Source organism: Protopterus annectens, chromosome 7.part0 (assembly GCF_019279795.1).
Source record: "Protopterus annectens isolate FY-2018-M chromosome 7.part0, PAN1.0, whole genome shotgun sequence".
NCBI lineage: Eukaryota > Metazoa > Chordata > Ceratodontiformes > Protopteridae > Protopterus > Protopterus annectens.
In genome coordinates, this window is record NC_056739.1 from 1,616,199,783 (window position 1) to 1,616,216,896 (window position 17,114).

The window sequence follows — 17,114 nt, forward strand, 5'->3', positions numbered from 1 at the left end:
CCTCAGTGCCTTGCCTGATACCAGAGAATCTGTGTGATAGATACCAAAAGTGATATGTACTTATAGCAGTTCTTGTACAAGAGATGGATGGGGGCAAGTCCATCATGTATTACCTGAAGTAGTAGCATACCTGCAGTGGTTATGCTACTGTGAGCTACTCCGGTATGTACACCATAGCATTAGGCAAAGACACAGACCACCAGTTTTCTAGCCTGCTCTCTGTACTTTACTTCCCTCAGCCTCCACTTGCTGTCAGTGTTCAGTTGTGTATAATGCACAACACTGTACATTGTAGAGAGGCTGAGGCTCACCAAGAATGGCAGGCATGGCTGAAGAAAGTGGAGGATCGCAACCATAACAGTCCAGCAATCAAGGAGATGTAATTTGATCACCTGAGCTCATGGTACAATGAGTTATCAGTCTAATGTAATGAGCATTTAGAAGACACACCATCCAGTGCCTCAGTGATTTGTTCATAGGTTCATAGGTTCATAGGTTCATAGGTTCATACTAGGCTATCTGCCCAAGGGCATTTATAAGCCTAGCCCATAGTTATGTGGCTTTCGCCACCCCTTTAGTTTGAATAAAAACTATGCCTATCATTTTGCTGTGCCTCTGTCAAGCAGTGACACTGAAGTAATCCCTGGGGTATATCTGCAATCTCCCATCCATTGGTCAAGATTCCTCTTGAACAAGGCCAGAGAGGTGCTCTGCCTCACATGTACCGGGATTTTGTTCCACAGCATAGGGAGTCTCTGGGTGATGAATCTGTCCCTCCAGCACGTTCTATTTATAACCGTGTCAAGGTTTAAGTCTCCGCCCTTGTGGTTCTGAGGGATCTAGATTTTTGAGGTGAAGCATATTCATCAAATCTGGGTTTGACATGGCCTTATATGTCAGGCACAGGTCACCTCTGAGCAAGCGGTATGAGACTGAATAGAGCTGGAGTTCTTTCAGTCGGGCAGCATAAGACATATTTTTGAGACCCTTTATCCTTTTGGTGAGGAACTTTTGGGGCCTTTCAAGCTGCAGCAGGTGTCTGGTCAGATACATTCGAACGGGGCATTGTACTCAATCATAGGTCTAATAAGTGATGAGTACAGGGGGACAATGACCTCCATTGATCTAGATGTGAATCCCTTCATGATCAGGTGGGTGATATAGAAGGTTTTCCTAACTACTTTAGCAACATGAGTGTCAAACGAAAGGCTACTGTCAACCTGGGTCCCCAGATCGCTGATGACTTTTTCTGTGCTCAGTGGATTGCCACCTATATGGTAGCTAGGGGTAACCTTGTTTTTCCCGAAGGGTATGACTATGCATTTTTTGGCGTTTAACTTCAGGCCATGGCTCTGGCACCAGTTATCCGTTTCTGTGAGGCCCTTCTGGAGGATATCTGTGTCAGATGTGTTTTCAACTCTGGCGCCCAGTTTGCAGTCATCTGCAAACTTTGTCAGCCATAACCCTCCTGTGTTTGCTTGTACTTCAGAAAAGTAGATGCTGAACAAGAGTGGACCCAGGACTGAGCCCTGTGGGACACCACTTGTGACAGGCTTTGAGTCTGACATGGCTCCAGCAACTCTGACCGTGTGGGTTCTGTCACTTAGCCAGTTTGCAACCCATCTTGTGATGTATGGGTTTACATTCAAGCTGATGAGTTTTTCGATGATACCTGAGTGGGGTATTGTGTCAAGGCCTTTGCCAGGTCGAGGTAGGCTGTATGGACTGCCTTTCCCTCATCAATGGCCTTGGTGACTGCCTCGAAAAGTCAACCAAGTTTAAGAGGCAGGATCTGCCTTTGACAAAGCCAAACTGAGTTGGATCCAAAGTCTGCAAGTTCCCTATGTCTTTATTTATGAGTTCCATTATGATCCTCTCCATGGCTTTGCAGATAAGGCTTGTCAAGCTAATGGGGTGGTAATTTCCAGGGTCTGTGGAGGCACCGCCCTTATGAAGTGGGACCACAGTCGCCACTCCATCCTGAGGCGAGGCGAAGATTAAACAGCTGTCCTAACTGCGGGTTTAATTCCTCGTTTAGTTCAGGAAGCACACAGCCGGGGACACCATCCGTCCCATGGATGCTGTGTTTTTTGCCTTAGTGAGGGCAGTTCTCACCTGGGCGTTGGAGATGTTTGGGGGCTACAATCCTCTGGAATAGATATCTCTCCTTTTGGGGGGAGAAGTTTGCACTGAACCTGTCAGCCAGTATGTTGGCAATGTGTGTAGGTTCAGTAATTTTCACATCATTTTGAACTAATTCTGAGCATATCTGGGAGTTTCCTCCTAGGTTTCTAACATAGCTAAAGAAGGCCTTATGATTCTCTTTAGAGTCCTTGGCGATTTTTCTCTCAAAATTTGCCTTGGATGATTTTATGAGAGCTCTTAGTTTTTTACTTATAATGATCAAAGGTGTCTTACCTTCCAAGGATTTTGCTCTATCTTGTAGTAGCTTCCTCCTTTTGTTGTAGAGTTGTTTATGGCTGGGGTCCACCAGACTGGACGCTTGCCTTTGGTACAGAGAGTCTTAGTTTTGTTTGGGATTGCCTGATCCATGCAGTCCTGTAGGTGCTGGTAGAAGGCATTTGTAAGTGATTCAGCGGTTTGAGTAATGTTTACCACTGGCTCAGGGGCCTTAAAGGAGACCACACTAGTTTTTAGAAGTGTGAAATCGGCTTTTGAGAAGTTTTCACTGTGGTCTTTTTGTTTCAGGTGGGGCGGGATGAGGACCTCCAGCGAGATTAGTTTATGATCTGATCTCACCAGTGAGGGTATACTTCGGTGTTGAACATTTTGATCCCATGTTCGTGATGATGAGATCAAGTATGTTTTCTCCTCTTGTGGGGATGGTGACTAGTTGTTCCATGGCATTTGAGTTTATGAACTCCAGGAATCTTTGGGTTAGAGTGTTCGGGCTTGAGTAGTGTTCCCAGTCTATATTAGGGTAGTTGAAGTCACCTAGTATGATGGTGTTTGGAGATACATTTATCCTCCAATGTTTTCAGGAAGGCCATGTGAGGTTCCTGAGTTTGAGAGGGTGGCCTGTAACATGCTACAAATTGCAGAGCAGTCTTGCCTATGGTTAATTGCACCTGGATGGTCTCCGATGCATCATGCGTTGCCACCAACCTTGAGGTGTGGGTGTCCTTTATGAATATGGACACCCTCCTTTCTTGGTGTTGTCTGGATTTTGGGGCGGAACGCATGATATGAGGTGAAACCTGTTAGTGCTGGGGTGCTCTCAGGAGCCTTGAACCAGGTTTCTGTCACAGCACAGACATCGATGTTCTCCATATTGAGAAGGGCCTCGAGTGCGTGCATCTTGAGATTGAGACTTCTGGCATTGAGCAGCATTACCCTTAGTTTTTTTCCTTTTGGTGTTCTAGGGTGGTAGGTTTAGAATTTGAGCCTTGCCTAAAAAGGCACTATGGGGTGGCAAGAGCCTTTGCCAATATCCGAAGCCCAGGGTGACAGGTGCAAGCCGTCCCTTGCAGCGTGGCTTGTCCAGCATGTCATCCCAGGCAGACAGACATTGGATCCCCTTTGAATGACACCAGAATTGAAGCCAATTATTAAAGCTGATCATCTTATCACTGTATTGTGGCATCATTCTAGGTGAAGGTAGGATACTGCTCAAGGTCAGGGTCATACCTGCCTGGGCTACATAATCAGAGAGCTCCTCGATGTCCCTTTCATGTAGTCCAAGGAGGCACGTCTCAGGCCGTTCCCTCCCGCGTGGACCCTGACTGAGTCGCACTTGTACCTGCTGTTGAGAGACCTGAGTGCTTGCGTTATGTGGCGGATTCTAGCGCCTGACAGGCAGCTTACTGTGACCTTCTCTTTACTCAGTCTGGTGAGCGGGACGCCAGTGTGTCTGACTATGGAATCACCAATGACAAGTGTGTCTGGCATTTTGTTTGGCCTTAAGGGCTGTGACTGTTTGACACTCTGACTGTGTGGTCTATGTGTTGCATGTGTTGGGTCATGAGGTGGTAGTTGTTTGGGTGTCTGCTTTGGTGGCCTCTGCTGTTTTGGTAAATTTTTGATCAGAGCCTCCGAGTATGTCTTTGTGTGAGTATGTGTATGATTTGAAGTTGTGATGGTACCATGTGTGACTGGGTATGTATTGTGTGTGGTTACCTTCTCCTCCTGTCTGGTCTTGCCAGTCCTATGTTGAGAGAGCTCAGCCTCCAGTTTGGCCGTATAGTTGCATCTCTCGCATGTATTTGTGTTTTGTGGGAGAAGGAGAGGATTGTCTGTGTACATGAGGCAGTTGTAACATTGCCTCAATATTCCCAGGTTCACCAGTTGAGCTGGAGAGGACACTAGCAACTGATCCTCGACATACTAGAAGTAGTAGATAAAGAGACTTTCAAAGGACACCGGGAGAAGTGGGTTTTAGGCTGGTGGGGTACTATCTATAATAAGAGTGCTTTATCAAGGTGCAAGTACTGTAGGAGTAAGTGCTAGACTTTACAGATAGAGAATAGTCTACTTGGGAATCAAGTAGAGATGAACTTTTCAGTTATAGGATATGCTGGTTAGATCAGCAGTACAGCTCGAGGAAGGTAGTTTTAAGGGAAAACTGGAAGAGTGGAATTTAGATGGCCCAAATAGTTTAAGCTTGTTTAACCGCTGCTCTTGTGTGCAACAGTGGTAACTCAGCTAAATCAAGCTTAGCGTGTTTTATAGCAGGGGCTGAAGGGAGCTAGGAATTGGCCCAAACGACCAATGGACTACTAGTTTCTGGCTGAAACTTCACCAAATCAGACAAAAGGCGCTCAGTGCTTCCCACTCCCACTGGTAAGCAAAGAAACTTCCCTCCTTCCTAATAAGGCAATGGATCAGTAACAGGAACTAAAAACAAAGCCCAGGGATCAGCAACTCTGAAACTGGACTACTCTAGTTCAGTAAGGCGGGAAAACAAGAGATTTTTGTTTTATTACAGAGACAAGGAAAAAACAGACAGTAAATGCTGTAAATCGGCTAGCGCACTTTAGTGTGTAGCCTACAGAAACAATTTGCAACAATTAGTAACTTAAAGTGCAATAAACAGTGTAAAATGCAGAAATCACTTAAAGTAGCAATAAAACAGGCGAAATGCAGTCGCTAGCTTAAATAACAGTGGGAAAGCCACAAAAAATACTTATATCTGGTAGAAAGTCACTCTTAGCTCTCTGCTGCTTGGATCACTCTGCAGGCCACCACGAGGATCTGTGCTGAGTTGGTACAAGCTGGAAAACGCGTGTTTAGCGTGTTTTATAGCAGGGGGCTGAAAGGAGCTAGGAATTGGCCCAAAACAACCAATGGACTACTAGTTTCTGGCTGAAACTTCACCAAATCGGACAGAAAGGCCGCTCAGTGCTTCCCACTCCCACTGGTAAGCAAAGAAACTTCCTCCTCCCTAATAAGGCAATGGATCAGTAACAGGAACTAAAAACAAAGCCCAGGGATCAGCAACTCTGAAACTGGACTACTCTAGTTCAGTAAGGCAGGAAAACAAGAGATTTTTTTGTTTTATTACAAAGACAAGGATAAAAACAGACAGTAAATGCTATAAATGCTGTAAATCGGCTAGCGCACTTTAGTGTGTAGCCTACAGAAACAATTTGCAACAATTAGTAACTTAAAGTGCAATAAACAGTGTAAAATGCAGAAATCACTTAAAGTAGCAGTAAAACAGGCGAAATGCAGTCGCTAGCTTAATAACAGTGGGAAAGCCACAAAAATACTTATATCTGGTAGAAAGTCACTCTTTTAGCTCTCTGCTGCTTGGATCACTCTGCAGGCCACCACGAGGATCTGTGCTGAGTTGGTACAAGCTGGAAAATGCGCGTTTAGCGTGTTTTATAGCAGGGGGCTGAAAGGAGCTAGGAATTGGCCCAAAATGACCAATGGACTACTAGTTTCTGGCTGAAACTTCACCAAATTGGACAAAAAGGCCGCTCGGTGCTTCCCACTCCCACTGGTAAGCAAAGAAACTTCCCTCCTTCCTAATAAGGCAATGGATCAGTAACTGGAACTAAAAACAAAGCCCAGGGATCAGCAACTCTGAAACTGGACTACTCTAGTTCAGTAAGGCAGGAAAACAAGAGATTTTTTTTTACAGCGACAAGGAAAAAACAGACAGTAAATGCTATAAAAACAATTCACATGCAGTGCAAGCTGGCACACTTGAGTATGTAGCAATATTAGTCCACACACAGTATGAAAAAAATGTAATTAAATTAAAAAGGACTAAAAGCAAGTGCAGAAAGGGTTTATTAGAGAGAATGCGGTAAAGAGAAGGGACTGGGGGAGTGTCCTAGATCAAATCTACTGTGGGGCGGGCACTGCAAAAGCCACTACATCCAAGAACAGGGAGGGGGTGGGGAAGACAGTTTCAACAGAGCTAGATCTGAGAAATCAGTCCAAGTTATAACAACCACAATAAAATGAAGGAAATATACTTAAATCAGCTTATGTCCAGTTGATGTATGCAGACAAATCTCAGTAGCAAGCAACTCTACTTAAAATGATTACCAGAGATGTAACCAACACAGGTTTTAAAGTTATCAGAAAACCCCCCAAGCTAATTAACACTTAAAGGAATTTCAGAGCAGTTTAACAACTAGTGCAGAGCTTCAGACACACACACAAGACAGTTTCAACAGAGCTAGATCTGAGAAATCAGTCCAAGTTATAACAACCACAATAAAATGAAGGAAATATACTTAAATCAGCTTATGTCCAGTTGATGTATGCAGACAAATCTCAGTAGCAAGCAACTCTACTTAAAATGATTACCAGAGATGTAACCAACACAGGTTTTAAAGTTATCAGAAAACCCCCAAGCTAATTAACACTTAAAGGAATTTCAGAGCAGTTTAACAACTAGTGCAGAGCTTCAGACACACACACAAGACAGTTTCAACAGAGCTAGATCTGAGAAATCAGTCCAAGTTATAACAACCACAATAAAATGAAGGAAATATACTTAAATCAGCTTATGTCCAGTTGATGTATGCAGACAAATCTCAGTAGCAAGCAACTCTACTTAAAATGATTACCAGAGATGTAACCAACACAGGTTTTAAAGTTATCAGAAAACCCCAAGCTAATTAACACTTAAAGGAATTTCAGAGCAGTTTAACAACTAGTGCAGAGCTTCAGACACACACACAAGACAGTTTCAACAGAGCTAGATCTGAGAAATCAGTCCAAGTTATAACAACCACAATAAAATGAAGGAAATATACTTAAATCAGCTTATGTCCAGTTGATGTATGCAGACAAATCTCAGTAGCAAGCAACTCTACTTAAAATGATTACCAGAGATGTAACCAACACAGGTTTTAAAGTTATCAGAAACTCCGGAAGCTAATTAACACTTAAAGGAATTTCAGAGCAGTTTAACAACTAGTGCAGAGCTTCAGACACACACACAAGACAGTTTCAACAGAGCTAGATCTGAGAAATCAGTCCAAGTTATAACAACCACAATAAAATGAAGGAAATATACTTAAATCAGCTTATGTCCAGTTGATGTATGCAGACAAATCTCAGTAGCAAGCAACTCTACTTAAAATGATTACCAGAGATGTAACCAACACAGGTTTTAAAGTTATCAGAAACCCCCCAAGCTAATTAACACTTAAAGGAATTTCAGAGCAGTTTAACAACTAGTGCAGAGCTTCAGACACACACACAAGACAGTTTCAACAGAGCTAGATCTGAGAAATCAGTCCAAGTTATAACAACCACAATAAAATGAAGGAAATATACTTAAATCAGCTTATGTCCAGTTGATGTATGCAGACAAATCTCAGTAGCAAGCAACTCTACTTAAAATGATTACCAGAGCTGTAACCAACACAGGTTTTAAAGTTATCAGAAAACCCCAAGCTAATTAACACTTAAAGGAATTTCAGAGCAGTTTAACAACTAGTGCAGAGCTTCAGACACACACACAAGACAGTTTCAATAGAGCTAGATCTGAGAAATCAGTCCAAGTTATAACAACCACAATAAAATGAAGGAAATATACTTAAATCAGCTTATGTCCAGTTGATGTATGCAGACAAATCTCAGTAGCAAGCAACTCTACTTAAATTGATTACCAGAGATGTAACCAACACAGGTTTTAAAGTTATCAGAAAACCCCCCAAGCTAATTAACACTTAAAGGAATTTCAGAGCAGTTTAACAACTAGTGCAGAGCTTCAGACACACACACAAGACAGTTTCAACAGAGCTAGATCTGAGAAATCAGTCCAAGTTATAACAACCACAATAAAATGAAGGAAATATACTTAAATCAGCTTATGTCCAGTTGATGTATGCAGACAAATCTCAGTAGCAAGCAACTCTACTTGTTGGTGAACCACTTCAGCTAGATTGTTAAATCACATTTCTTTCTTGCACATGCATAGATGTTAGCTTCTGCAAATGACACAGCATTCTGGTATGCTGAGTCTGATAGGTCTTCTGACTTCTTTAAAGATCTGCTGTCAAATTACTACACTGCAGTGATAATCCATTTTAATGAACATGGATTTAGTGTCAACTTCATTTAAGTGAACACATGCTAAACGGAGTAGCAAGAGAGCAAGCTGTGGAAAAGGATGGAAAGTGAACCTTATATTCTATCTGGAAGTTCCAAGGTTTTCATATTAGATCCCTCCAAATCCTCAAAAATAAGTCTCCTTGAATCAATATTCATTTAAAGAAAATTTATTTGGATTAGCACTTTCGTCTTATAGACTTAGGTTCATATATTCATAGATTGTTATTAGGCTAATGACCACTATGGTCCTTACAAGCATAGCTGCTCACCCCAAATCCATTTGGATTCACAGTATCATGGGAATCTATATGGTGAGGCATGTTAGTAGGAAAGTAACTAAGGGATTTGTGTGTGGGGATGTTAGTTAGGATAATAATTTTCTTATTCACAACCTCTGACCATAAGTGACACATGGGCCAAAATGGAGGTAAATTTACAATTCCCTTCCGCCTGTCAAAGTTTCTTTTGAACAAGGTCAGGGATGAACTGTGTTTTACATGGATGGGGAGCCTTTTCCTTAGTACAGGAATTGTTTGGGACATGTACCTGTTTCTTCAACACATTCTGTTTATGTCAGAAGTGAAGTTCAGATTCCTGGATCTAGGGTTTTTAGTGCTGTTTGTTTTGCACATGTGTAACAGATCCATCAGGGCTGAGTCTGAGGAAGCCCTGTAAGCCAGGGAAAGATCCCTTCTCAGCGGCCTGTAGGAGATTGAATGCAGAGACAGAGCCTTTGGGCAATCAGTGTAGGAGAGGGTATTCATGCCCTGAATTCTTCTGAAGAGAATGTAGGTCTTGTAGGTGTTCAGCTGTTGCTTAAGTACATGTAAAAGGGGACATTATACTCAATGATGGGTCTGATAAGGGCCAAGTAGAGTGGTACTATAAAACACAAATACCCCTCGACAGATAGCTGCAGAATACCAGTGGACAACGAATTTTCCAAAAAAGATGCTGAATACTTGTAGAAAATTTTGTTTAATAAAACCATCCACAGTATAAAACAAAAATATAAAACTCCAGTGTTTTATATTGTGGATGGTTTAATTAAATCCATCCATTTATTTATCCAGTTTGTGGTGATTTTACTACTCAGAGTGGTACTATAACTTCCTTAGACCTGCAGCATGCCATACTCTTACCTATAAGTTGGGTATCATGCAGAATAATTTTCTTATTATCTTACCTATATGTTAGTCAAAAGTCAGATTGCAGTTCCCACATGCCTTACTACTATGTTGACTCTTAGGGGTATTTTATCGATGAAGTAATTAACTTGGGTAGGCAGTTTCCCAAGGGCATTATAATGTATTTTTTTGCCACTGAGTTTTAGGCCATGGCTTTTGCACCAGTCATTTGCTTGTGTTGAACCTTCTTGCAAGATGCTGGTGCCTTGGGAAGAATCTATAATAGCTCCTAATTTACAGTCATCTGTGAGGTTGGTGAGCCAGAGGCCTTGGACATTAGTCTTGACTTCCAAGAAGTAGATGTCAAAAAAAGTGGTCTCAGTGTGGTGTCCTGGGGTACTCTGCTGATGACCAGTGTCTTAATGGAGGTGGTCTCACTGATCCTTCATCTTGGGACCTGTCTATGAGCCAACCTACACTCTAGTGCATTATGTAGGAATTTATGCCTAGCTCAGTGAGCTTGTCAACAATGCCTGAGAAAGGTATTGTATCAAATGCATTGGCCAGGTCAAGATATACTGCATGCGCTATTTTACCATTGCCAGTTGCCTTGGTGACCCCCTCAAAGAAGTCTACCAGGTTAGGTAAGCACACCTTCCCTTAACATAACCAAATTGGGATGGGTCAAAGGTCTGTTGGTTGCCAATGTCCTTTACCATTTCCATGATAATTCATTTCATGGCTTTGAATATTAAGCTTATTAGACTGATGGGTCTGTAGTTCCCCTGGCTCCGGTAATGGTCTGTCCTTGTGGAGGGGAATGCCTGTTGCACTCCTCCATTCTCTTAGGTTCATAGGTTCATAGGTAGGTACTAGGCTATCTGCCTGAAGGCATTTATAAGCCTAGCCGGAATGTGTTGGCTTTCGCTGCCCCCTTAGATTAGTTCCCTGTGCCTCTGTCCAGCAGAGCCATTGTAGTGATCCTGGGATAAACTTTCTGTTTCCCATCCATTCGTCAAGGTTTCTCTTGAAGAGGGTTAGCGAGGAGCTCTGCCTAATGTAGACTGGAATCTTGTTCCAGAGCATGGGGAGTCTCTGGGACAGGAATCTATCCCTCCAGCATGTCCTATTTATTGTTGTGGTGAGGTTTAGATCACTGGAGCATGTGGCTCGAGGGGATACGGTTTTCTTTAGGTGGAGCATGTCCATCAATTCTGGGTTGGACATGGCCTTGTATGTCAGGCAGAGATCACCTCTGAGTAGGCAGTATGCAACCTAGTACAGCTAGAGTTTCTTCAGTCGAGCTGCATAGGGCATCTGCTTGAGGCCAGTGATCCTCTTGGTGAGGTACTTCTGTGGTCTTTCCAGTTGTTGCAGGTGTGTTGTAAGGTACATCCCAAATGGGGCATTGTACTCTATGATGGGTCTGATGAGTGAGGCATAGAGGGGCCCAATGACCTCTTTCGATCTGGATGCAAACCCTTTTGTGATTAAGTGGACCACATAGAAGGATTTTCTAACCACTTTGGCAATGTGATTATCAAAGGAGAGGTTACTATCTCCTTGGGTCCCCAGATCCCTTATATTACATCTTCCGTATTTAGGGGGCTACCACCTATGTGGTAGTTTGTGGGTACTTTGTTTTTTCCAAAGGGGGTGACTATGCACTTTTTGGCATTTAGCTTGAGGCCATGGTTTTGACACCAGGTATATGTCTCAGTGAGACCCTTTTGGAGGATGTCTGTGTCAGCCAGAGAGTCAATTATAGCCCCTAGTTTGCAATCGTCTGCGAACTTGGTCAGCCATAGTCCTCCTGTGCTTGCCTGTACCTCTGAGAAGTATATGCTGAACAGGAGGGGGTCCTAGGACTGAGCCCTGGGGAATGCCACTTGTAACCGGTTTAGAGTCAGACCTAGCTCCCGCAACTCTTACCATGTGGGTTCTGTCTGTGAGCATTGGCAACCCATCTCATGATGTAGGGGTTTATGTTCAGGCTGGTGAGCTTGTCTATAATACCTAAGTGGGTGTTGGTGTTGAAGGCCTTTGCAATGTCTAGGTAGGCTGTGTGGTCCACCTTTCCCTCGTCTATAGCCTTGGTAACTGTCTCAAAGAAGTCCACCAGGTTTAGGAGGCATGATCTGCCCTTAACAAAGCCGAACTGGGTAGGGTGCAGTGTTTGGAGGTTTCCAATGTCTCTGTTAATGAGATCCATGATGATGTGCTCCATAGCTTTGCAGACCAAGCTAGTCAGGTTTATAGGGTGATAGTTCCCAGGGTCCGTTGTGGCTCCACCTTTGTGGAGTGGAATAACCGTTGCTGTGCGCCACTCGGTGGGCAAGTAGCCTGTGGAGAGGCTGAGTTTAAACAGTGTGTCTAGGTGAGGGGTTAGTTCATCTTTGAGCTTGTGTAGGATGCAGCCTGGGATACCGTCCAGTCCCATTGATGCTGTGTTTTTGGCTTTGGAGAGGACTGTTTTAACCTGAGTGTCTGTGATTTCAGGGGCACTACATTCTTCTGGTATAGTTATTGGCCCTTTTGGGGGTGAGAGGGGGGTGAAGGTTGCACTGAACCTGTCTGCCAGGATGTTGGCTATATCGGTCAGTTCAGTGTATTTTGTGCCATTCTGCACCAACTCTGAGCAGATCTGAGAATTGCCACTTAGATTCTTGACATGGCTAAAGAATGCCTTGTGGTTATCTTTGGAGTCCATGGCAATTTTTCTTTCGAAGATATCCTTGGATGACTTTATGAGGGAATGTAGTTTCTTGCTGATACTGATCAGAGATGTCTTCCCTTCTTGGGATTTTACTCTTTTCTGTACTAGTTTCCTCCTTCTATTGTATAGCTTGTTTATGGCAGGGGTCCACCAGACTGGTTTCCTTTTCTTGGAGGAGTGAGTCTTGGTTTTGTTTGGGATAGCACAATCCATGCATTCTTGTAGGTGCCTGTAGAGTGCATTAGTAAAGGATTTTGCAGCTTGGACAGCGTTATCCTTTAGCATGGGGGCTTTGAAACTTCCCACCTCGGTCTTAAATAACATGAAGTTTGCTTTTGAAAAGTTTTTCACGGTGGTTTCTTTGACCGGGGGTGGTGGTGAATGTGGATATCCAGAGTGATTAGTTTATGGTCATATCTAACCAGCGGGGGGTTGACCTCCGGTGTGGAACACTGGTCACCCATGTTGGTGATTACCAGGTCCAATATGTTGTCACCTCTGGTCGGGGTGTTGACCAGTTGATCCAGGGCATTTGAGTTTATAAATTCTAGGAAATGTTGGGCAAGGGAGTTTGTACTTGAGTAGTTCTCCCAATTAATGTTGGGTAATTGAAATCACCCAATATCAGGGTGTTTGGTAGGACCTTTATGTTTCCCAGTGTTTCCAGGAATGCGGAGTGGGGGTCCTGGGACATGGTAGGTGATCTGTAGCATGCTATAATTTGAATAGCAGTTTTGCCTATTTTTAGTTGCACGTGGATGATCTCTGAAGCATCGTGCTGGGCCACTAACCTGGAGGTGTTGGTATCCTTGATGAATATGGATACTCCCCCGCCTTTTGTATTTTGGTCCGGGCTTTGTGGCCAAAATGTATGGTATGAGTTGTAGCCTGGTAGTGCTGGGGTGCTCTCTGGACCCTTAAACCAGGTTTCTGTTCCTGCACATATATCGATTTTCTCCGTACTGAGGAGTGCCTTGAGTGCGTGCATTTTGAGGTTTAGACTTCTGACATTGAGTAGCATTACACTCAGTTTTTTGTTACTTGTGCTATTTACAGCGGTGGGTTTGTCTTTTGAGCCTTGCCTAAAAAAAGGCACTATGGGGGTGGCAAGCCTTGGCCAGTATTCAAAAGCCTAAGGGTGACAGGTGTAAGCCGTCTCTATCGAAGCAGCGTGGCTTGTCAAGCATGTCATCCCAGGCTGACAGACACTGGATCCCCTTTGAATGACACCAGAAGCTTAGCCAATTGTTGAAATTGATAATTTTTTCTCTATACCGTGGTATCATTCTTGCTGATGGCAGGGTCAGGGTCATACTGGCCTGGGTTACGTGATCAGAGAGCTCCTCCATGTCTCTTTTCATGTAGTCCAGGGAGGTATGGCTCAGGTCATTCACACCAACATGGACAATGACAGAGTCATATTTGTACTTGTTCTGGACTGACCTGAGTGCTTGTGTTATGTGGCGGATCCTGGCACCTGACAGGCAGCTAACAGTAACCTTCTCCTTGTTCAGCCTAGTGAGTGGGATGTCAGTGTGCCTGACTATAGAGTCACCTATTACTAGTGTGTTGGGTATGTTATTTTGCCTTAAGGGCTGTGACTGTGTGGCACACTGGTTTTGTGAGGAATGTGTTTCATGGTTTGTGTTGGGGGGTGGAGGTTGCTTGGATGTCTGCTTTGGAGGTCTCTGTTGCTTCTGCAGATTTTTATTTAGAGCCTCCAAGTATGTTTTTGTGTATTTATATGTGTTTTTTGCCGGTGCTGGTTTCATAGGTCTATGTGAGACTGGTGGTGTGATGCAAGTAATTCCCTTCTCCTTTTGACTGCCTGGTCCAGTCTTGGGTTGAGAGAGCTTAGCCTCCAGTTTGGCTGTATAATTGCATCTCTCGCATGTATTAGTGTTTGGTGGAAGGAGGAGAGGGTTGTCTGAGTCCATGAGGCAATTGTAACATTGCCTCAAAATGCCCAAATTCACCAGTTGGACCAGAGAGTACACCGGAAACTGCCCTTTGGACATGCCTGGATAGGTACAGTGAACTGTTTTACTGATTGGCTAGTAAGGTCGAATAGAGAGCCTTGTCCTTCTCTACAGTATGGGGGGGGAGCCTAGTACTAAGGTTTATTGGTGCTTGCTATGAGTTTTGAGCAAGTGCCGTTATGAGAAGTGAATGGTTCGAGTGCTTAAGTTGAAAGTTTGTCTAGTTCCAAGGGAAAAATTGAAGAGTAGACTTTGTGGAGTCAGGAATAGTTATACCCTAGCTAACCGGCGCTGTCTGGAGCTCAAAACTGTGCAAATGCGGGTTTTATATCAGGGAAATAAAAGAGATATAAATTAGCCCAAAATGGCCAATAAACTACTAATTTCTGGGCTGAAACCACTCCTCCAGGGACAGATAGGCTGCTCAAAGCTCCCTCTCTCACAGTGAACAGAGAAACTTCCTTCTATCCAAGTAAGGTATGGGCAAACACAGAAACTTGTAACACAGCCCTGAATTCAGCACTAACCTGAAAACTGGACTATACTAGCTTAGAAAGGCAGGAAAAACAAGTATTTTTTGTTTTTTTTTTGTTTTGTTTTTTCAGAAAATAAAGCAGATACAATAAAAAAAAACACTTTAAATGCACAGAAATGGCTATCAAACTTGAGTGTGTAGCCTACAACAGTTAAACAGGTAATATAAACACAAAAACGACTTTGTTAAAGTGCAGGCAGTAAAATAAGTACAATATGTAGCTGAAACAAGCTTTTTAAATCACAGAAACTCTAGAAAATCTGATTTTTAGGTGGAATTAGCTAAAGGCAACAATAAAATGCAGAAAAATGATACTTAATCACTCCAAAGTCTCTCTTTTGTCTCTCTGCTGCTGTAGAACTCTGCAGGGCACCAGGCAGGAGCTTGCTGAGCTGTATACTAGCACAAAATCCTTGCAAGTGTGAGTTTTATAGCAGGGAAATGAAAGAGATAGAAATTAGCCCAAAAATGGCCAATAAACTACTAATTTCTGGGCTGAAACCACTCCTCCAGGGACAGATAGGTTGCTCCACTTTTGGAAAGTAGACTGTTTTGAGGCTTTATCAGATTACAAAAAATATATAGTAACACTGACTAAGGCATTGCTCTCTTATCCTAATTTTAACAAAGGGATGTGGAAGGAGCAATTGTGATTGGTTTTTACACCAGCTTTTTAATTGGCTGAAACTGAAGCTTCCCAATTGGTTGCGCTTCCTTGCTACTAATTTGCATATGACTTTCAAAATCTTTCCAATTTACTGGACTTTCCTCACCACAAGTGTTCCCAGCTCCATTGCTTTACATTAGTCTATGTCTAACTTTTTACATGGTTTCCAGGTAAATACAAAAAAAAAAAACTCTGATTTTTCTATCTTAAACCACATGCAATAACAGTTTTATTGTATGTTCCATGCTTGGTACTTTTTTACAATTCCAGTACTCCTTTTTATATATTCAAGACTTCTCTTTTTACAGAAACAGCTGTACATACATGACCATTTCTTTATAAAATTATTTTTTAAAACTTTATTTCCTATTAATTTTATTTTTATTATTATTTTATATCTTATTTACATTTTCTGGCTAATGGGGTGACAACAAGGGATGAGTGGGTGGAGTCAGGTCCTTTGCATGCCAACCTGTTTGCGTTTAAGTCTCTTGCAATTTCATTAAAGCACACTCACAGGTTAATAGAGTTATCAACTATATTTTGATTTTCCATCAAAAGTTAGATAGAGCCTGCTTTTACAGTGATTCCAGTGGTTAAAAACACAAAAAGGACCAAAACTGAAAAACATCAGCTAGTTAGAATTGTGAAAATAGTAGATTCCACTTTTACAGGGCTTGTAAAAATTAACCTCTGTCAAATGTTTTTTAGTAAAGCAGTAGCAACTAATTAGCCCTGAAAGTTGAAGTACTTTCACTCACATGCTAATTGAACTTCATAAGATCCTTGTTGTAGGAAAAGTTCCAAGTTCTGTGAATATCAAATTATGTTAAGGATACATGTGATAATAGTGTTGAGCTTGATTCACGTCAGAGTGGTTATAACAATGACAATGAGATAATGGTTTTGTAAAATGGCACTGTTCCCTAATGAGGTAATGGTTTTGTAAACTGGTGCTGATCCCTTCCTGGGGATAAAGTGACACATTAACTATTGGTTCTTCTCCCTGGCTGTCGTAATGATTTCATTAGAGTGAGCAGATCTTTTGATCCAAATGTGGGCAACATCTGGAGGGAACTTACCACAGATGGTAGGAACACTTACTCATTATATATGTCACTGACTGCAGGTAAAAAGATTTTCAATATACGCTGATCAACAGATAAATGCACTAGCTCTAGTATATTAAACCTATCAGGAAAACACCATGATTTGCAGAAACAGAAAAAATGTAAAGATAACAGTGGACTGAATCTGGAAAAAACCCTAAACAGAGAAGCAAAAGGGTCACAAAGTATTAACTATGGTTTTCTGAACATTGGAAACCGCTGAAAACTGGAATACAGGATACACAAAAATGGACAAAGCAAAAGCAAACACAAATAAATGAACCCACTTGAATTTTGGCATTCCAAAGAGCAGCCCTAGTTGCCACATTAGTCCAGTCCAAAACTGAAATGTTAAAGTCAGTTGGTAAATATTTATTATTTATTTAACATTTGTTTACCAGGAAATTCCGACTTGGAATGAAGCCAATTTTCAGCGGAGG